We start from the raw sequence: 23,428 nt of genomic DNA, 5'->3' as shown, positions 1-23,428 counted from the left end.
AATCATTTTTCTTGCTAAATGCAATACGTCAATTAAATAATTTAAATTTGTGTACCGCAATTGAAATTTTTCTATGCAACAATGTTTCCCATACATTCATGTATTTGTTGCGGCTCGCCGCCAATATGTTTTGACCCACCACAGATATTTACTTTTAAGATTTTATGACACAGGAAGAAGGTAAGACTTCACCTTCCAGGTGATATATTTATGTGTTACCCTCTACCGGCAATCACTATGTTATTTGTTTGAAAATTAGAGCGTGAAGTTAGACGCAACAGTCTTCCGTAAGTTCTCAGCACATAGTGCAGCAGTAGACTGGCCTAGTAGTCCAAAGTTAGCGTTCAATATTTGTTTTCTACAATTTGTAAGGATTTGCTTTTAAAATGAAATGCATTCGCTGTTTTATGTTAAATTTTGTTCTGTGAAAATCTCATTTGTTAACTGTTTTTGTTTTTTGTTAGCCTGTTAATGGGATCGCCCATTGTTTGTTAGCATTAAGCTAGCAGCATTAGTGCCAACATTTATCCTGTATGGTTGCATTGAATTTTTTCAATTTATACCAAGATTTTATTGTCGATTTAACAATTCCTTCAGGTATGTGCACTTAATGTGTATATCAATGTACTTCCCTTCGTGTGCTTAGTTTTACAGTTACTTCAATGTAGAGAATATTAATGAACAACCTCAAGTTGGAAGTTTTTTCACCTTTACATTTGAAGGACTGTTTACCTATCGGTCAAACTAAAGTCAAACATTTAGGAAGAGCAGTGTGTGAATGTGAGTGTGGATGTTGTTGTCTATCTATCTATGTTCGCCCTGCGATGAGGTGGCGACTTGTCCAGGGTGTACCCCGCCTTCAGCCTGAATGCAGCTGGGATAGGCTTCAGCTACCCCCGTGACCCCGAGATGGACAAGTGGTAGAAAATGGATGGATGGATGGAGAATAATATATGTAAATAAATCAGGGGCCCGTGTTACCTTAAAGGGGACCTATGACGATTGTAAGTAGGGATGTCACGGTATGAACATTTCTTATCACGGTTATTGTATCCAAAATTATCACAGTTATTATCTCAGTATTTTTAAAAGGTGCTCAAAATTTAAAAAAAATACTTATACTGAAATCTTTCAAACAAGTTTTATATAAAAAAAAAAAAAAAACACTCAAAATGATGTACTTTGAATGAAATCTGATCTTTTCAAATTTGACTTCAGTCTAAACGCAACGCGACCTGAATGCAACCCGTATGTGACTTTTTCGTCAGCTTTGAGTGAGCTACGTCATTCATGTGCGCGGGTAAAGATGCAGCCAACCAGCAGAAGTGGATACTTCATCACAACATCCGGTTTCGGTGAGCAAAGTCTATATCGGACAGCCAAATTTTCAGGGTATCACTAGTCAATAGTGCGCAAATAATAGGCTATATGTAATATATCAATATATATTTTGACTCCGAAGAAATAGCGATTGTTGAAGGACCAAAATTGGCGCTTTGGCGTATTTGCTTACACGTGAGTTGAAAAATCAAGCTAACGTTGATCCACGCTGATGTCCGTGCCCTCTACTTAACAGCCATAAAAAGATTAGAACCCTCCCAAATATATTTCACTATATATACCCATTCATATATTATATTACTTTAATATATTTTCACGTAAAAAACACACATTTTTAGGGTGTGGCGACCATATCTATGGTGGCAATTTTTATTGTATTTTGTAGTAGTAGCAACTTTTTAGTTAATTTACAGAATCTGGTCAACTTCTTTTGTTTTCACTTTATCGCATTGCGCATACAAGTGACGTGGAGGCCACATTGGGCCCCATTGGGGCCTGTGCGCATTTAAACTGGAGTCTGATAAAGATCATATTTTACTTGCAGTGTAAACAGTCAGCTGGAAAAAATCTGATTTAGAAAAAATCTGATTTGGGTCACTTTGGCCTGCAGAGTAAACATAGTCTTAATACCGCCCTGGCCACGACAAATAGATTACCCATCTGTGGGAAACACTGAACAAGCAATGATTTTTTGTACGAACACCTTTTAAAATCAGTGACTATACATAAGTAGTCACAAGTTTTCCTTTCAAATTAATTTTGATTTCAAAACGTGTTGCCCTTAGCAAAAAATTATAAGTAGTTTTCGCAACGTACAAAGATCATTGTGTCACAGCTGAAACCAGAACCTGACTGGCGTTTGACACACCTGCGTTAAACAAATAAAAATTTCCAAATTGCGATTGGAAATATAAAGAAAGCATGGTGTGATATATTGCTTTCACACCATCCTATATGCAGGCCAGCCTGGTGGGTGTGAAGTCAGGCCAGCTCTGCATTGTAGTGTAACTGCCAAGCTGTATGAAGTGTTTTCACAGGACCAGGTGCACATTTTGATGCATTGTTCCCCCGCCACATTCAGAGATGGCAAAACCCCAGATTCACAGCTAAACAAACTCAAGGGTGGCTTCCCGATCCCTCAAACGAATTCCAACACCTTCACGGTCATATTACAACGTATGCACGGCTTATTACTTGTGTCAGAAACAAAAGCCTCAGCCATTCATTGGTGCACAATATTCATTCATTTAAGATGTAATGTAATAACCCCTTTGCTGACCAGACTAGATCAAATTAAGGGTTTCTGATAAATTAAGTACCGAATTTTTCGGACTATAAGGCGCACTTAAAATCATTTAATTTTCTCAAAAATCGACAGTGCGCCATATAATCCGGTGCACCTAATGTACAGAATATTTCTTGTTGTGCTTACCAACCTCGGAGCTATTTTATTTGGTAGATGGTGTAATGATAAGTGTGACCAGTAGATGGCAGTCATACATAAGAGATACGGGTAGACTGCAAGATGATGCCAGTAAACACCAAAACTTTAAATGTTCCATTGAGAATATAGAACATTACACACGGTGCTCAAAAATAAGTCAAAAAGTTTTAGTACGACTTTGGTAAGCTATGAAGCCACACCGCTTGATGGATTGTCGGCGCATTACGGCTACCGTAGTCAGACGTACTGTGCTTCAACATATGGGTGTTATTATGGTGTGTGTCAAAGGACCGCAAAATGGCATCTAATAGCAGACATTATCTGGCGTTTTGTTACGCTATAATATGCAAACCCAACTTTTCTTAACTATTGGTACCTGCTGATGTGTATTTGAGATCTGCATAAGTCTTGAAAATGTTAAGCGCGTTCGCCATTGTAGTTCGTGCCGACACCGTAGTGGATACGATTCTTCTTATTCTCTATCTTCTTGTTATGGGGCATTCATCCTCTACTGTTGCCATTTGTAGACTCGCTATAGAAGCACTAAAAACGATCGGTGTAGTGGGTTTACATAATTCACCCACGGAACTTTAGTTATTAGAGAGTTCCGGGCAGAGGTTTTTTCACGGGACACATTTCCAGCGTTGTTATTGCCCTAGTGAGCCACGGATGAGAAGATGCTGCTCCGTTATTGATTTAAGTAAAGTCTGAATGTCATTCAAACAGTTAGCTCCATTTTTGACACTTCTTCCACCCCTGTCCTTGCACGCTACTAGGGTTGCAAAAGTCTGGGAATATTCAAAGTTGGAAACTTTCCGTGGGAGTTAACGGGAATATATGGGAATTAATGGGAATTAACGGGAATCAATGGGAAATTAAAGGGAATAAACATTGAACGCAACATGCTAGATCTTGCAGCATGATTATTAGCTAAAACAATCTGATTTAATGCAAATTCAGTAGAATTTCAACCCTGCACGGTGCATTCCTCCATCACATGTGCAGCGCATTCTTCCATCACATGCACAGATAATTCCCAGCATGCTACATACAGCAGGGCTATTGGGGCCACACTAGTATTTGAGCCCAAGGACTTCATCCAGTCAAGTAAGTTTTGATGATATTACTGGGGTAAACATATTTCATCTATGGTATTTAAGTTTAATAGAGGTGTAATTTCTTGTTACTGTATGACTGTAGGCTACTCCAGCAGACTTCCACTTAAGCTAGCTAGCTGTTCCTGTACTTATTAAATGATTTTGGGGCCAATATATCTAGCTAGCTAGGTTTATGTACCACCACAGTCTCATAATGAACCGAAAATATTTCTCCGTTAGCCGTGATGCTCATTTTCTCTATGTTAAATCCCATTCATTTATGCTAACAACGTTAGCGATCCGAATTTACCTTTTTTGTGATCTGTAAAGTTCAACTAGCAAATACTAAATCAAAACGTGTAGTTTCCTCTGCCTTCTGTTCTGATAGCCATTCTGTTGTCATATAAGAATGTAGGTTATAGTTTGATTTAACATGCTGATTGAGTGTTCATTTATTCATCTAGCCTATTTATATTCATTTGTCCATCAGTAAAATATTTCTAAAGACTACTGTAGTTGTTTAGCTGACTATTTATATCTGTGTGTGGCATTGCATTAGTGTTTTACAAGAATAAATACAAACAAATTAATGCCACGTACACCATCTGATGTGTGGAGACATTTCACCCCAACCAATGTAGGCGGAAAGGCTGTGTACATTTGCAAATACTGTGCAAAGAGCTATGTCAAAAATGCCACAAAGATGCAGCAGCATATAGACAAGTGCCCAATAATATATAATTATTGTAATTCCCCATTAATTCCCATATATTCCCATTAATTCCCATGGACGGTGTCCAACTTTGAATAATCAAAAAATGGTAAACATTTCCAAACTTCCTGAGCTAAACTTCCCGTGGTAAATTTCCGGAAACTTTCCGGAAATTTACCGTAAACTTTCCACCCCTTTGTAACCCTACACGCTACAACAAAAATGACAAGGAGAAGATGCTAACGAAGTGGAGCCACGAAAATAAGACCGCCCACAAAACGGCGCATCCTGAAGAGACGTTCAGAAAGCGACTTGAAGATGGTCTGTAAAACAATCTATGCAACATTCTACCCAAAGATCCTCCATTACAAGTTATGTAGACCACAAGGAAGTGCTTTACATTTAGAAAAAAATCATAATAGACCCCTTTAATGCGCTTTTTGTATGAAAATATACCTGAAGAGACCCGCTCATCGGCAGTGCGCCTTAGAATCCATGCTCCCTATGGTCAGAATAATACGTGCAAAGTGTGTTCATAGTTAATAGTAATGGACCCAAAAAGGGTCCATTACTATTAAAGGCCTACTGAAACCCTCTACTATCGACCACACAGTCTGATAGTTTATATATCAATGATGAAATCTTAACATTGCAACACATGCCCATACGGCCGTTTAACTTATAAAGTGCAATTTTAAATTTCCCGCTAAACTTACGGTTGAAAACGTCTATATATGATGACGTATGCGCGTGACGTCAATCATTGAAACGGAAGTATTGGTACCCCATTGAATCCAATACAAAAAAGCTCTGTTTTCATCTCAAAATTCCACAGTATTCTGGACATCTGTGTTGGTGAATCTTTTGCAATTTGTTTAATGAACAATGAAGACTGCAAAGAAGAAAGCTGTAGGTGGGATCGGTGTATTAGCGGCTGGCTGTAGCAACACAACCAGGAGGACTTTGACTTGGATAGCAGACGCGCTAGCCGACGCTAGCCGCCGACCGCACGGATGATCGGGTGAAGTCCTTCGTCCTTCCGTCGAACGCAGGTGAGCACGGGTGTTGATGAGCAGATGAGGGCTGGCTGGCGTAGGTGGAGCGCTAATGTTTTTATCATAGCTCTGTGAGGTCCCGTAGCTAAGATAGCTTCAATGGCGTCGTTAGCAACAGCATTGTTAAGCTTCGCCAAGCTGTAAATTATTAACCGTGTATTTACATGTCCATGGTTTAATAGTATTGCTGATCTTCTGTCTATCCTTCCAGTCAGTGGTTTATTTATTTTGTTTCTATCTGCATTTGAGCCCGATGCTATCACATTAGCTCAGTAGCTAAAGAACTTCGCCGATGTATTGTCGTGGAGATAAAAGTCACTGTGAATGTCCATTTTGTGTTCTCGACTCTCATTTTCAAGAGGATATATTATCCGAGGTGGTTTAAAATACAAATCCGTGATCCACAATAGAAAAAGGAGAAAGTGTGGAATCCAATGAACCCTTGTACCTATGTTACGGTCAGAGCGAAAAAAGATACGTCCTGCACTGCACGCGAGTCCTTCACTTTTACTTTCCTCATCCACGAATCTTTCATCCTCGCTCAAATTTATGGGGTAATCGTCGCTTTCTCGGTCCGAATCTCTCTCGCTGCATTGTAAACAATGGGAAAATGTGAGGAGTCCTTCCTCCGGTGACGTCACGCTACTTCCGGTATAGGCAAGGCTTTTTTTTATCAGCGACCAAAAGTTGCAAACTTTATCGTCGTTGTTCTCTACTAAATCCTTTCAGCAAAAATATGGCAATATCGCGAAATGATCAAGTATGACACATAGAATGGATCTGCTATCCCCGTTTAAATAAAAAAATTTCATTTCAGTAGGCCTTCAACTATCTGTCATTTAGCTGGGGACACCCTACAACTAGCTCTAGGGGTCCCTGAACCCCACTGTATGTATTTTAGTTAGCTTATTCTTTGGCCCACCCCAATAATGTTATTTATTTTCTCTGCCTACAGTAAAAAACAGCATCTATCTATATCTTGTCAAAAAAAACAATGACTTGTGTGTTGTTCGGGAACAGTTGGAAATGTTTATGTGCAGTAAAACGTTTCATGAACTCAACTCACCTTAATGTGTGTTCCTAAATTTGTGTTGGACGTATTAGATGAAGACAGCAGTTGTGATTTTGGTTTACAGAGTAAACAACTAAAAACTTAATTTTGGTCATTGTTTTTTCTAAACGCATACATTTGTCTAAATAGGGCCAAGGATAAGCATTATTGTTGGTTTCTTGCACGTCATCTTCATCACTAAAGGAAAAACCTAATCTGCGGGAGACAATCCCTCTGCCATTTTCAAGTATGTTTTTTTTTTTTTGAGTGGTCAGCTTTAAGCGTCCTTCTGTCTCCTTGTCATCATGTGACATGAGTGTGTGACTGTTATGATTTTGCTTCGTGGTTTAGATGACCCGCCTTATCTTGCCTATGATTGGCCAGTCTGTAATAATTTGCCCTAACCTTAGCCAATTGTGACTCATCATACAAACACCAACCAACCATCATGGATTTTCTCCGTATGTATGGATGTTCTCATTCATCCAGGTCATTGTATTTGTTCCTTATTTATTTTTGGCCTGGATTACTTACTCAAGATAATTAAATCAGTGTATAATGTGAGTGGGCCCAGGGCCCCTCTGTAGTGTAAAAGTTGTGCCCTGAGGTCAGAAAGGTCAAGAACCCCTGCTGTAAGAAATATGCACTATAAGATCGTATATACCTCACAATACTGATTCTATTTTTTCCAACCACTTGTGACTAGACAAGCCATGAGAACTTACAGTAAATCCTCCGTCCCCCTCCTGAGTGAACTGTACTACAGTCTGTTATACACATTAAATGCTGGCATTCTTAATCTGACATCTGGCCTTTGCTGTACGCAAGTGAGGGGAAAGTGAAACCTGTCTATTCCCAAAATACATGTGGGTTACATCAAAAATAAATGAACACCATTGTAAACTCCTGCTACCGGCCACCAAGCTGACTAGTTTAGAGATAGGGGTTAGTCTAAATTTACATTCATGCACATGCAAAAAGACAAGAGATCAAACTATAGTATGCACCATTAGAAATGTGAGGCGCACGGCTATGTCTCTTAACAGCAAGTTAGTCACCTAATGCCAAGCTCTTGTCAAAATAGAAACATGACAACGCGTTGATATTAATACTAATGTCAGCTGCTCAGTACTTCTGTGTATAACTGAGAGTGTCTATAATTATGATTATTTTAGTGTCAGAGGAAAATCAACTGACAAACCTCAATGTTTAGTCCAGTGATTACAATGAAAGAAGACAAATACAACATGTATCTACCATATCCTAAAATCAAACAGTGTATATGAGTATTTAATGTTTACACTTTTTACAAAGTCAGGTAAGGGTAGATGGGTATTTTTTAATAGTTTGTACATTTCTAGTGTACTAGTGGTTGTATACATTAGGGATTTTGAAGCTTACAACAATTCAAAGAATCCTCGATTCAATTTAATTAAGATTCTTGGAGTGACAATTAGATTCAGAATCAATTCTCCATTCAAACTGATTCTCAAAATATATTATTTGCAGCACGGTGGTGCAGGGGTTTGTGCATGTGCCTCACAATACGAAGGTCCTGAGTAGACCTGAGTTAAATCCCGGGCTCGGGATCTTTTTGTGTGGAGTTTGCATGTTCTCCCCGTGACTGCGTGGGTTCCCTACGGGTACTCCGGCTTCGTCCCACCTCCAAAAACATGCACCTGGGGATAGGTTGATTGGCAACACTAAATGGTCCCTAGTGTGTGAATGAGAGTGTGAATTTTGTCTGTCTATCTGTGTTGGCCCTGCGATGAGGTGGCGACTTGTCCAGGGTGTACCCCGCCTTGCGCCCGAATGCAGCCGAGACAGGCTCCAGCACCCCCCGTGACCCCAAAAGGGACGAGCGGTAGAAAATGGATGGATGGATGGGTTTATAAATTATAATTAAACTTCTTCACAACAGGTTACAAAAGGAGAAACGTCATTTTAAAAATCGATTCTTGAAAATGTTGACTCGATTCAGAGTCAAAACAAACAATCGTAATTCAGATGCTAATAATTTTTTCCCTGCACCCCAAGTATACTGTATATGCATATGTATATGTTGATATGTGGAATGTATTAAGATGGTATTTGATTGTGTATGACATGATGACACACTTTAAATTGGAAATATGCATATTTGAGGGTCATTTGCATCCTCATGTTGATTCAACATATGGAAAGAGTAAATATTATGATCAAATATATAGGAACTGGATGGCAAAACAGTGAATTAAAGGTGACCTTTGAACTTAGAATTTTAGCAAACGGGTTGCATTCATGCACGTCTGAACATAATGACAAAAGATCATGCATTAGAGAAAAACAGTAGATGAAATTGGAAACTGACGCAGCCTAAAAGCTTTATGTTTATGTTAATATTACAATATAGCAGAACTGTGAGTTTGCCAAGTCAGGAAGCGACCATGTTCTTTCGTTGAGACAAACATCCGCAGAGAGTCAATACTTCCGTGGGGTGCTAATTTGTCATGCCATTTGGCAACATGCAACACATATAGGAGAGCGTCCAAGCCCCTGCTGGCTCTTTGGGGGTAATAACGAAGCACAATGTCAATGGATAGAATGAAATGGATTCCTGCATTAAGTGAATGAGGCCCATCTCACTACGGGACTTGAGGAGCAATATAGCCCACTTCACATATGCAGCACTGACTTCACATCCCACAAAAACCACCAAGCAGGAGTCTGTCACAAGCATGTCCCAATCTTGGACTGGGTCAGTCAAAGATCTCCTATGTCCCTTCATCTAGTCTTTTCTCAGAATATAACAAATACTGCTTTCTCTCTCCTTCAATGCAATAGTGAGCCCTGGTGATGTCTTAGCTGACACTGGACTCCCTGCTCCCGGGTTTCTGTGGACTCGACACTTTCCAAAGATAACACCAGCCAAAGATTTCCACTCACAGGCAGGCTGAGGCCCTGCTGAGGCAGCCTTCCTGATGGGGAACAGACCAAAAACAGCTCAAGACATCTCCTGCAGACCTTAAGCAAAGCACTGTACTATTGACAGTTATAACTGCAGATAGATGATGGGACGGACAAACAGACAGACAACCATTAACCACATCTGTAGATAGACAGACAGATTCTCTTAATCTAATTTCCATGACAACGCCCCAAATCAGGAGATTAAATCCAGTATAATCAATACGCAAATCTGCTCAAAAAGTACTGTATGTTGGAAGGTTACTTCTACAAACATGAACATTTGCTGTCGACCTCAGATCCTCCAGCAGACTGTTTCACAGACTGGCCCTAGTGTTGGAAACAGAACTCTGTGAGTTTTGCTTCTGACTATCGGGATCGTTAAAAGATTAGCAACTGAATATCTTAGAGTTCGACAAGGTTCATACCAATCAAAGTATTCCAAAATAAATGTTAAAACTCAGGGAGCAAATGCAGAAGATGTAGCTTGAGTCATGAGCGGTTTCTTTCCCCCTACATGCTTTGAGTTTTCGGTTTGCCAAAGATGCACATTCATGTGATTAGTTTACACGTGAAAACCAAACAGGATGCAATCCATGCAGAAAAGCATGGATTCCATCCAAAAAATTGTGTAGATGTGCAACATCCTCATAAGATAACTCCTCCCTTATTACCTGCTGCATGCAGACATGTGCCTATGATATTCCCTATTCAGTCAAATGAGAATTCCGGCGTGTGTCTGCAACGGGAGCGGGCCAGCGTGGCCTGGCCGTGTGCACAGTCACGCACCACATGACATCTGAAGGGGGAACATTCCTCGACGTGTTTCACTGTGCCTCGAAAAACCATCTTTTCCCATTTTAGAAACAGGATGCATGCAAAAAATGTGGTTTGCTGCAAAAATATTGGGGTGGCAAATTAATATAAAATCAGGCCGTAAAAGATGAAATATGAGACAGGTTGCAGACACAGATTGAAAAGAAAATCTCCCATTCAAGAACTTTCCACATAAGGAAACGAGAGGCTCAGCTTTCACTAAGAACTTTTCAAAGCAATTCAGTTTACGTCTTGAAACGTAGAACCCACACTAGGGTTACTAAAATATTTCCTCAATTCAACATCAAGTGGCAGGGGGGCAGACAGGATGTGATGGCTCCAGTTTTCATTGCCCCGTACAGGAGTGGGGATTGTGTCACTTGTCCATAAATCACTCATTGGTGACATGAGGTGCTCCTCCAGTCCTTCTGTCAACTCCTGCTGTCTGACCTCAGGGGCAGCAGCTTCCCTCCAGTGTCAGCTCGGACTAAAAAAGTGCTTTAAAACCAGCCCCCCTTGCAGAGATCACGTAGGGACCTGTGCCAAGCCGCTCCATTCATCTATTTAGAGGATACGTGGCCGGGGACACAACCCTACAAGCCAGCGGGATTGAAAGACCGAGGTGGGAAGAAAGCAGGAGGAAGAAAAAAAAAGACCCCAGTGACCCCTATGTATGCAACCTAAGTGTAGGAGGGTGTGGGATAACCATGAACTGATCAGCGGGGGTCTCCAGGTGGCTCACAAGTTTAGCCAGGGTTAAACCCGTTTGACCTCGTCTCCAAGCTGTCAAATGCTGAGATACATAGAAGCTGGCGAGGAACTGGCGTGAAGTGACGTTTATATTCTGTGGACTTTGTTATGGAATAAAATGACAGCACATTGTGAAGCTTAAACGTGTCCTTAAAATATATCTTGGACAAGCACAAATGTCTGTGCTTCACACCAAAATTTTAACCACAAACTGATCATTCTTAGATGGATTTAGCACCAGAAATGTAATGTTTGAAATATTTAAGGAGACTTGGGGTAGTAATGTTGGTATGTGAAAATGACTTCTTATGAAGAACCGATCATGTAGTTTTTTTTATCTATGGTAGATTGTCAGTTGTGTCAATTATATATCGTGTTGAGCTGGATTTAAGACTATAATTTAGACCACAGGTATCAAATTGCCGGCCCGTAGGCCAAATTCGTCCCGGGGAGATATTTGATCCAGCCCGTTGCATCATTTGAAAATCAACATTTAACAATCCTGCATGGCGACCTTCTACAGATAAACAGACCAATCGAACATTGGCATTACCCACATCCATCGCATACAAACACACCTTTGGATGGCAAATACAGTGTAGGTCCCAGTGGTAATAATAGGATGTATTGCACTAATCATTCTTTTTAAGGGTGGCAGATTACCACTAACAGCAGAAGTAATCTTAAACAGTTTTACGTATTTATTCATTATTAAACCCTTTTCGTGCAAAATTACACGTTAACACAGTCAAACGTGATATAATAATTGTAACAGCAACAATGCAACTAGTCCGGATTCTGTGTAAAGATAATGTAGGTTTTGCCTGGATGTTGAAAGGATGACCTTGATGGAGGAGGTCAATCAACAAGCACTTTATTAAAACGAACAACCGCGCCGACCACTTAAATGCCTACTGAAACCCACTACTAACGACCACGCAGTCTGATAGTTTATATATCAATGATGAAATCTTAACATTGCAACACATGCCAATACGGTCGGGTTAACTTATAAAGTGCAATTTTAAATTTCCTGCGAAACTTCCGGTTGAAAACGTCTATGTATGATGACGTATGCGCGTGACGTCAATGGTTGAAACGGAAGTATTCGGACACCATTGTATCCAATACAAAAAGCTCTGTTTTCATCGCAAAATTCCACAGTATTCTGGACATCTGTGTTGGTGAATCTTTTGCAATTTGTTTAATGAACAATGAAGACTGCAAAGAAGAAAGCTGTAGGTGGGATCGGTGTATTAGCGGCTGGCTGTAGCAACACAACCAGGAGGACTTTGACTTGGATAGCAGACACGCTATCCGACGCTAGCCGCCGACCGCATCGATGATCGGGTGAAGTCCTTCGTCGCTCCGTCGATCGCTGGAACGCAGGTGAGCACGGGTGTTGATGAACAGATGAGGGCTGGCTGGCCTAGGTGGATAGCTAATGTTTTTAGCATAGCTCTGTGAGGTCCCGTAGCTAAGTTAGCTTCAATGGCGTCGTTAGCAACAGCATTGTTAAGCTTCACCAGGCTGGAAAGCATTAACCGTGTAGTTACAGGTCCATGGTTTAATAGTATTGTTGATATTCTGTCTATCCTTCCAGTCAAGGGTTTATTTCTTTTGTTTCTATCTGCTGCTAAGCCCGATGCTATCACGTTAGTTCCGTAGCTAAAGTGCTTCGCCGATGTATTGTCGTGGAGATAAAAGTCACTGTGAATGTCCATTTCGCGTTCTCGACTCTCATTTTCAAGAGGATATAGTATCCGAGGTGGTTTAAAATACAAATCCGTGATCAACAATAGAAAAAGGAGAAAGTGTTGAATCCAATGAGCCCTTGTACCTAAGTTACGGTCAGAGCGAAAAAAGATACGTCCTGCACTGCACTCTAGTCCTTCACTCTCACATTCCTCATCCACAAATCTTTCATCCTCGCTCAAATTAATGGGGTAATCGTTGCTTTCTTGGTCCGAATCGCTCTCGCTGCTGGTGTAAACAATGGGTAAATGTGAGGAGCCTTTCAACCTGCGGCGTCACACTACTTCCGGTACAGGCAAGGCTTTTTTTATCAGCGACCAAAAGTTGCAAACTTTATCGTCGATGTTCTCTACTGAATCCTTTCAGCAAAAATATGGCAATATCGCGAAATGATCAAGTATGACACATAGAATGGATCTGCTATCCCCGTTTAAATAAAAAAAATTCATTTCAGTAGGCCTTTAAAGACTATTACAGTGGTACCTTGGGTTTCAGACGCCGCACTCTTCAAATTGTATTAACGTTGTTTACTATGGGAAAAAAGGCTATGGTTTTCATCTGACATTATGGAACAGATAACTAACAAAAACCGAGGCAGCACTGTAATATAGAATTCGCTGTTCAGAGATCTATAAAACCGACAGGTTTTTCCCTAAGCAGGTCAGAGACCCCTTTGAAAACGGGTCTCAAAAGTTATGTTATGAGGCCAGTTTTGAAGATAATGCCGATCAATGAAGCAGAGTCAACTGTCCAGCAGCTAAGAAATACAACTAAAATGTGATTTAGTAGGTGCTGTAAACATAATACATTATTTCATGAAAAAAAGGGTCTTGGAAAGGGTGATAGTATTATATTTGGGTCAATGCGGTATAATTGCATATCTTAACAAAAAGATTTCTCTGAAGGTTTGATATTAAAGCACGTGATCATTGCTGACTCGAGCGAATAGAAGCCATTCTAACTTGAGCTAAAGGTATAATTAAGACCAGACAACACAGATGCTTTTTCCATGCAGGACACTATTCCAGCACAGCTGCTGCTGTTCCCTCCTTCAGTCCACTAAACAGAGCCTCGCAAATGGAAAGTTGGCGGGAATGTCTTTCTGATATACATGGTTCATGATGACACACTGAGTAAGCAAGAAATGTGCACTTGTTGCATCAAAACGTATGGAAATGATTTTGTGCAAACCTGTGCTTCTTGAGGTTAAGGTTACAAGGAACACTTCAAACATTAATAGCAAATTCATTAAATCACAAGTTATCCCTAACTATGTTCCTGTAAAAGGGTGCAGTGTGGGACTAAGACAAAACCTCAGCAAACATAAGCACATAAAAGCACACATTAGGACATACAAATTCTCAGGTCTTGCAAGTGGTTGGGGGGTTGTTCCAGGGCAAGCAGCCGGCCGCAGCCGACACACGGCACAGCTCCGTGGTCTGGGATACCACATTGGGAGAGGGAAAGGGGGGCCAGGGGGAATAAAGCGGCAAAATCGTGAGATGGGGGGTGAGTGTGTGTGCATGTCTGTATAGTACATCCACGGATGCGTAGGTGTACTATACACTTGGAAGTCGCTTTGTTCATCATAATTCCATCCATCCATCCATCCATCTTCTTCCGCTTATCCGAGGTCGGGTCGCGGGGGCAGCAGCCTAAGCAGGGAAACCCAGACTTCCCTCTCCCCAGCCACTTCGTCCAGCTCTTCCCGGGGGATCCCGAGGCGTTCCCAGGCCAGCCGGGAGACATAGTCTTCCCAACGTGTCCTGGGTCTTCCCCGTGGCCTCCTACCGGTCGGACGTGCCCTAAACACCTCCCTAGGGAGGCGTTCGGGTGGCATCCTGACCAGATGCCCGACCCACCTCAACTGGTTCCTCTCGATGTGGAGGAGCAGCGGCTTTACTTTGAGCTCCCCCCGGATGGCAGAGCTTCTCACCCTATCTCTAAGGGAGAGCCCCGCCACCCGGCGGAGGAAACTCATTTCGGCCGTTTGTACCCGTGATCTTGTCCTTTCGGTCATAACCCAAAGCTCATGACCATAGGTGAGGATGGGAACGTAGATCGACCGGTAAATTGAGAGCTTTGCCTTCCGGCTCAGCTCCTTCTTCACCACAACGGATCGATACAGCGTCCGCATTATTGAAGACGCCGCACCGATCCGCCTGTCGATCTCACGATCCACCCCCCCCCCCCCCCCCCCACTCGTGAACAAGACTCCAAGGTACTTGAACTCCTCCACTTGGGGCAGGGTTTCCTCCCCAACCCGGAGATGGCACTCCACCCTTTTCCGGGCGAGAACCATGGACTCAGACTTGGAGGTGCTGATTCTCATCCCAGTCGCTTCACACTCAGCTGCGAACCGATCCAGCGAGAGCTGAAGATCCTGGCCAGATGAAGCCATCAGGACCACATCATCTGCAAAAAGCAGAGACCTAATCCTGCAGCCACCAAACCAGATCCCCTCAACGCCTTGACTGCGCCTAGAAATTCTGTCCATAAAAGTTATGAACAGAATCGGTGACAAAGGGCAGCCTTGGCGGAGTCCAACCCTCACTGGAAACGTATCCGACTTACTGCCGGCAATGCGGACCAAACTCTGGCACTGATCATACAGGGAGCGGACCGCCACAATCAGACAGTCCGATACCCCATACTCTCTGAGCACTCCCCACAGGACTTCCCGAGGGACACGGTCGAATGCCTTCTCCAAGTCCACAAAACACATGCAGACTGGTTGGGCAAACTCCCATGCGCCCTCAAGGACCCTGCCGAGAGTATAGAGCTGGTCCACAGTTCCACGACCAGGACGAAAACCACACTGTTCCTCCTGAATCCGAGGTTCGACTATCCGGCGTAGCCTCCTCTCCAGCACACCCGAATAGACCTTACCGGGAAGGCTGAGGAGTGTGATCCCACGATAGTTAGAACACACCCTCCGGTTCCCCTTCTTAAAGAGAGGAACTACCACCCCGGCCTGCCAATCCAGAGGTACCGCCCCCGATGTCCACGCGATGCTGCAGAGTCTTGTCAACCAAGACAGCCCCACAGCATCCAGAGCCTTAAGGAACTCCGGGCGGATCTCATCCACCCCCGGGGCCTTGCCACCGAGAAGCTTTTTAACTACCTCAGCAACCTCAGCCCCAGAAATAGGAGAGCCTACCACAGATTCCCCAGGCACTGCTTCCTCATAGGAAGACGTGTTGGTGGGATTGAGGTCTTCGAAGTATTCCCTCCACCGATCCACAACATCCGCAGTCGAGGTCAGCAGAACACCATCCTCACCATACACGGTGTTGATAGTGCACTGCTTCCCCTTCCTGAGGCGGCGGATGGTGGTCCAGAATCGCTTCGAAGCCGTCCGGAAGTCGTTTTCCATGGCTTCCCCGAACTCCTCCCATGTCCGAGTTTTTGCCTCCGCGACCGCTGAAGCCGCACACCGCTTGGCCTGTCGGTACCTGTCCGCTGCCTCAGGAGTCCTATGAGCCAAAAGAACCCGATAGGACTCCTTCTTCAGCTTGACGGCATCCCTCACCGCCGGTGTCCACCAACGGGTTCTAGGATTACCGCCACGACAGGCACCAACTACCTTGCGGCCACAGCTCCAATCAGCCGCCTCGACAATAGAGGCGCGGAACATGGTCCATTCGGACTCAATGTCCAGCACCTCCCTTGTGACATGTTCAAAGTTCTTCCGGAGGTGGGAATTGAAACTCTCTCTGACAGGAGACTCTGCCAGACGTTCCCAGCAAACCCTCACAATGCGTTTGGGCCTGCCAGGTCTGTCCGGCATCCTCCCCCACCATCGCAGCCAACTCACCACCAGGTGGTGATCGGTAGAAAGCTCCGCCCCTCTCTTCACCCGAATGTCCAAAACATGAGGCCGCAAATCCGACGACACAACTACAAAGTCGATCATGGAACTGCGGCCTAGGGTGTCCTGGTGCCAAGTGCACATATGGACACCCTTATGTTTGAACATGGTGTTCGTTATGGACAATCTGTGACGGGCACAAAAGTCCAATAACAAAACACCACTCTGGTTCAGATCCGGGCGGCCATTCTTCCCAATCACGCCTCTCCAGGTTTCACTGTCGCTGCCAACATGAGCGTTGAAGTCCCCCAGTAGAACGAGAGAATCACCCGGGGGAGCACTCTCAAGTACTCCCTCGAGCGAATCCAAAAAGGGTGGGTACTCTGAGCTGCGGTTTGGCGCGTAAGCGCAAACCACAGTCAGGACCCGTCCCCCACCCGAAGGCGGAGGGAAGCTACCCTCTCGTCCACCGGGTTGAACTCCAACATGCAGGCTCTGAGCCGGGGGGCAACAAGAATTGCCACCCCAGCCCGTCGCCTCTCACTGCCGGCAACGCCAGAGTGGAAGAGAGTCCAGCCCCTCTCGAGAGAACTGGTTCCAGAGCCCTTGCTGTGCGTCGAAGTGAGTCCGACTATGTCTAGCCGGAACTTCTCCACCTCGCGCACTAGCTCAGGCTCCTTCCCCCCCAGCGACGTGACGTTCCACGTCCCAAGAGCTAGCTTCTGTAGCCGAGGATCGGACCGCCAAGTGCCCTGCCTTCGGCCGCCGCCCAGCTCACTTCGCACCCGACCTCTATGACCCCTGCTATGGGTGGTGAGCCCATTGGAGGGGGGACCCACGTTGCCTCTTCGGGCTGTGCCCGGCCGGGCCCCATGGGGACAGGCCCGGCCACCAGGCGCTCGCCATCGTGCCCCACCTCCGGGCCTGGCTCCAGAGGGGGGCCCCGGTGACCCGCGTCCGGGCGAGGGAAATCTGGGTTCCTTGTTTTTATCTTTCATTGAGGTCTTCGAGCTGCTCTTTGTCTGATCCCTCACCTAGGACCAGTTTGCCTTGGGAGATCCTACCGGGGGGCATAAAGCCCCCGGACAACATAGCTCCTAGGATCATTGGGACACGCAAACTCCTCTACCACGGTAAGGTGGCAGCTCAGAGAGGAGTGTTCATCATAATGTGAAATTGAAATGTTATTGAAAAACAAATGAAATAAAAATTCATACATTTTTCGGTTGTATGAACCTAAAAGTACCCTCCAAATTACCTAATCTACAAACCTCTCTTCCATATGAGTTGGGAAATTGTGTTAGATGTAAATATAAACGGAATACAATGATTTGCAAATCCTTTTCAACCCATATTCAATTGAATGCACTACAAAGACAACATATTTGATGTTCAAACTCATAAACTTTATTTTTTTTTTGCAAATAATAATTAACTTAGAATTTCATGGCTGCAACATGTGCCAAAGTAGTTGGGAAAGGGCATGTTCACCACTGTGTTACATGGCCTTTCCTTTTAACAACACTCAGTAAACGTTTGGGAACTGAGGAGACACATTTTTTAAGCTTCTCAGGTGGAATTCTTTCCCATTCTTGCTTGATGTACAGCTTAAATTGTTCAACAGTCAGGGGGTCTCAGTTGTGGTATTTAAGGCTTCATAATGCGCCACACATTTTCAATGGGAGACAGGTCTGGACTACAGGCAGGCCAGTCTAGTACCCGCACTCTTTTACTATGAAGCCACATTGATGTAACACGTGGCTTGGCATTGTCTTGTTGAAATAAGCAGGGGCGTCCATGGTAACGTTGCTTGGATGGCAACATATGTTGCTCCAAAACCTGTATGTACCTTTCAACATTAATGGCGCCTTCACAGATTTGTATGTTACCCATGTCTTGTGCACTAATTCACCCCCATACCATCACAGATGCTGGCTTTTCAACTTTGCGCCTTTAACAATCTGGATGGTTCTTTTCCTCTTTGGTCCGGAGGACAGGACGTCCACAGTTTCCAAAAACAATTTGAAATGTGGACTCGTCAGACCACAGAACACTTTTCCACTTTGTATCAGTCCATCTTAGATGAGCTCAGATCCAGCGAAGCCGACGGCGTTTCTGGGTGTTGTTGATAAACGGTTTTCGCCTTGCATAGGAGAGTTTTAACTTGCACTTACAGATGTAGTGACCAACTGTAGTTACTGACAGTGAGTTTCTGAAGTGTTCCTGAGCCCATGTGGTGATATCCTTTACACACTGATGTCGCTTGTTGATGCAGTACAGCCTGAGGGATCGAAGGTCACGGGCTTAGCTGCTTACGTGTAGTGATTTTTCCAGATTCTCTGAACCCTTTGATGATATCATGGACCGTAGATGGTGAAATCCCTAAATTCCTTGCAATAGCTGGTTGAGAAAGGTTTTTCTTAAACTGTTCAACAATTTGCTCACGCATTTGTTGACAAAGTGGTAACCCTCGCCCCATCCTTGTTTGTGAATGACTGAGCATTTCATGGAATCTACTTTTATACCCAATCATGGCACCCACATGTTCCCAATTTGCCCGTTCACCTGTGGAATGTTCCAAATAAGCGTTTGATGAGCATTCCTCAACTTTATCAGTATTTATTGCCACCTTTCCCAACTTCTCAGTTTGAACATCAAATATGTTGTCTTTGTAGCATATTCAACTGAATATGGGTTGAAAATGATTTGCAAATCATTGTATTCCATTTATATTTACATCTAACACAATTTACCCAACTCCTATGGAAACAGGGTTTGTAATGGAATTTTAATTTAAAGCTAGTTTACATCACCAGCTAAAAATAACACTTTTAAAACAAATGTTAAGAACACCTCCAATGCGTAGCATATGTCAACATTATTGCTAAAAAGCATTCAATATTTGTCACAATTGTTAATTAGATATAAAAATGTTGTTTGGTCCAATAAAGATGACTGGCATTCATGACTGCTACCCCCGGTTATTTCGAACAAACGTACATGCTTGATGATAGCTAATGTTAATAAAAAAAACTTTGCCAATTAGTTAATATTAGATAACAAACATTGACAACAAACTAAGATAATGTAATAATAATAATAATAATAAAACAAATTATAATAAAAATAATGTGTCTTTCATGGGGCGTATGAGGTTGGGATATAAGATTTGCAGCACGTTCAAAAGTTGGCGCCCTCTAGGCAGCCGCGTAACCGTAGCAAACAGTACCTTTAAATCGCCATTAAGAAATAAGATTTGCAAGAGTTATGAATTCAATCAAGGGATACGTTTTTGCCAAGTGCTTGCTCATGAATTTGGGTGGACGAAGTTCTTAAGTCCTTGGTTTAGCTCCACATGTACAAACATTAGTATATACAATTGTATGGTGTTGGTGTTGAATGATGCAAAAACAATAAAGCACCAAAACTCTATTTTTGTGCAGTTGCAGTAAGTTTAATGGATTTATGCTGAAAGTGCACCTCAAATTAAACAGATATTTGTGTACGCTTCCCTCTCTCTTGTATTTGTATTCATGTGTGCAAACAGCCAAATGGAAGTGAAACCTCATGTGGGCTCTCTCAGCTTTGTGTCGAAGCCGCCTCACACAAAAGGCTTTCATCACATGCCGACACTAGGAGATATTTAAACATTTTTCACTTTTCTAAACAAAGAGATTAAAGGCTTAAATTCAGGCTTGTATACAAAAGGTCTCAGCAAAATATTTTAGTGCTTTATGTGTAACAATGCTTTAGTAAATAAGACACCGTCAGATGTCACAGTATTGAACTTAATTACATTTCTAAGTTACAAATGCTACTGGTTCCAGCTTTCCTAGCCTTTTCAAAGCTTTGCATGACTCCTCTTCATGCTCTTACATTTTTCCAACCTGCACTTGCTGCTTGCCCAGCATTGCTAAACAGATTAAGTGTTCTTTTGGCCGATGTTGCCACAAAGCATGCAGCCTCCTCTCATTCCATCTTTCTACGGCTCTTTTCATTTGCTTTGAAGCATGAAACAAAGCATCTTCCATCTTGTCCCACTGAGGCCACTCCAAGTGGTGCTTTTCAGATCCATGGGTGGACAACAAGTGTCCATTGGGGTTGGTGCTTAAGTTCATTATTTGAGCTTCAGCCAACCATCCTCCGGTGATGACTTGAGTGAAGTTTGCTTTCAGGGTTGCTTGCTGCCGTAATGAGAGGCAAAGCGAGGACACCTGCAGTTGTTTTTGTCATTTTTACAGCAGCAACTTCACGTCGAACTGCAATCAACAGAGCCTACTTACAGACTCTCAGAAGTTACTGATATTCTTTTCCATTAGGGTTTTTCTTAAGTTATTTATTACAGTAGTCTCATATCACATTAACTGTCGCGTTAACGTAATACCTCTACCAAGGAGGTTACAGTATGTTCCTTGTTGGACACTTTGAAGCACGTTTTCACAAAACTTAAGTACCAATTTTGTCAGGACACTTTATTAGGCTATAAATGAATTTCAAATGCAACCATGATTTTGGAGGTCTGTGGAGAATACAAAAAACCCACAGGGGCACAATGTATGAAGTAGCAGTACCACCTGAGGGTTTTTACATTTTATTCTCCAGAAACCTTAGCCACTGCATGTTCTTTATGATGGGAAAAGAACGACAGCACTGGCAAGACGCTGTGCGAATAACACTGAAAAGGATATTATGTTTCATTGTAGGCTCTGCAATATAAATATTATTTATCCCACTCCTGGCTTGCACTTGAAGCTTACATCAGCTCTAAAAATAACAGCTATAGCTCTTTCTCGCAGCTGATGAAGTGAGACATACACCCAATGCACTAACTAATAATTCTGGTACTGCAGGATACTGGTTTGTCGAATACTTCTGGAGAAAGATGCAGTTAAACTATGTCAACGTTTATAGAATAAAAATAGGTTTAGCAACTGTGTGATGTCACCAGGAAACGACACAAAAGGGAGCACACATTACTAGCACACATTATTAGCACATACCATTGCGCAACCATTCTACTGATAAATATTAGTCAAAACCCTACTATGCTGCCTCACCTGCCTATGCCATTATCTTTCTGACAAATACACCACATGGTTGCAGGGTTATTAATCGATCAAAAATAACCAAAATTTGACCCCATACTTTATGTCTGATTTCTTCAAACTTTCTCACAAAACTCAATGCTTTGTATAAAACAACCATTGTAATTTTCAGGTGTTTAGCTACAAAATGTACTAAACACATTTAGGGGACTGACGTGTATAGAGGGATGCCTTCCAAAAGCATTTTGAACACAACCCATAGTGGGCAGCACAAATCATTTACAGCAGTGGTCCCCAACCACCGGTCCGTGGATCGATTGGTACAGGGCCGCAGAAATTTAAAATAAATAAATAATAATACTATTTTTTTTTTTTTTTTAAATTAAATCAACATAAAAAACACAAGATACACTTACAATTAGTGCACCAACAAAAAAAACCTCCCTCCCCTATTTACACTCATTCGCACAAAAGGGTTGTTTCTTTCTGTTATTAATATTTCTGGTTCCTACATTATATATCAATATAGATCAATACAGTCTGCAGGGATACAGTCCGTAAGCACACATGATTGTATTTTTTTATGACAAAAAAACAAAACAAAATAAAAACAACCATACAATTTAATCCCACATACTGATACACTGAAGGTCTTAAGTATTGTATGTGCATGCAAATGTTTTAAATTACATTTTTCCTCTAAGATTATATTTCTCCTCTTTTGTTGTATATTCTTGGGTAGCAGATTGTAGTTTGCTTTGTGTAAAATTTTAGCTGTTTGCAAATTCACTATGTCGTGGACTTTCAGTATTTTCGATTCATTGGATAAAGGGTTTGAATGTTCTCTATATCCAACATTAACTGTGTATATGTAACAAATAGAATACACAGTACGCAACATGGAAGAAGACATACAAGAAGAGGGAATGGATGGTGGTCTGAGGACTTTTTCTGAAATCCTGAACTAAAGAAAATTAGACAAAAAAATCCTGGGGATATTTTTCACAAGGTATTGTGTTAAAGCCGTTCATTTGAAGTACGTTGAGACTCAGGTGAATTAGGAGTCGTCGGCCTTCTAAAAGACATGAAGAGTTTTGATAGGCTTCGACCCGTTTGAGATAATTGTCTAAATAAATTCACTCTTAACGCACCTCAGAACACCTTGTATGATGACAATACGACCGGGCTTTTGTCGTCCTTTGTAAGGAAGTGGGGAAAATTGTGCCCGGTTATCTTTGTGTGTTGTATGTTAGGTAAACCTCACTCCCTGAACCTTAAGAGCTGTGCTGGACATTGGGTTGATAGCCTGGGCTTTCGCCTCTTGGCTGGTGCTGCTTGACTCTCATTCAGAGGCTATGTGTGGAGGGCAGATTCCAGCCCACTGCATTACATATGAAAAAGATAAAAAACCTGCTTCAAAAATTCCCTTCTCAGCAAACAGTGTGGAAGGTCTTAAGGAAACTGGGTATTTCCAGTTCATGGGTCTTTGGGGGCAATCTTGGGTTTTAAGACATCTAATGTGGACGTGAGACATGCTGTGCAAGTTGTTGTCCCATTTCTCTAAACCTGAACAGTGCGTGACAGTTTTTCCAGCTGATGTCAGGC

At 42.6% G+C, this 23,428-nt stretch overlaps 1 protein-coding gene and 1 long non-coding RNA gene across 5 annotated transcripts in view; one reads left to right on the top strand and one right to left on the bottom strand.

Moving 5' to 3' along the window:
• The window catches only part of fhod3b (formin homology 2 domain containing 3b), a 249,433-nt gene that overhangs the window by 146,301 nt on the left and 79,704 nt on the right, over positions 1 to 23,428 (bottom strand). The gene's annotated exons all lie outside the window — the stretch shown is intronic.
• The window catches only part of LOC133660650 (uncharacterized), a 35,432-nt gene continuing 15,824 nt past the window's right edge, over positions 3,821 to 23,428 (top strand). Inside the window, exon 1 of the long non-coding RNA XR_009827857.1 lies at positions 3,821 to 3,892. This is a non-coding gene — a long non-coding RNA (uncharacterized LOC133660650). The remainder of the gene's footprint in view (positions 3,893 to 23,428) is intronic.

Source organism: Entelurus aequoreus, linkage group LG11, assembly GCF_033978785.1.
Source record: "Entelurus aequoreus isolate RoL-2023_Sb linkage group LG11, RoL_Eaeq_v1.1, whole genome shotgun sequence".
In the NCBI taxonomy this organism is placed as follows: domain Eukaryota; kingdom Metazoa; phylum Chordata; class Actinopteri; order Syngnathiformes; family Syngnathidae; genus Entelurus; species Entelurus aequoreus.
The sequence above is the reverse complement of the archived record's forward strand: the minus strand, read 5'-3'. Positions and strand labels throughout refer to the sequence as shown.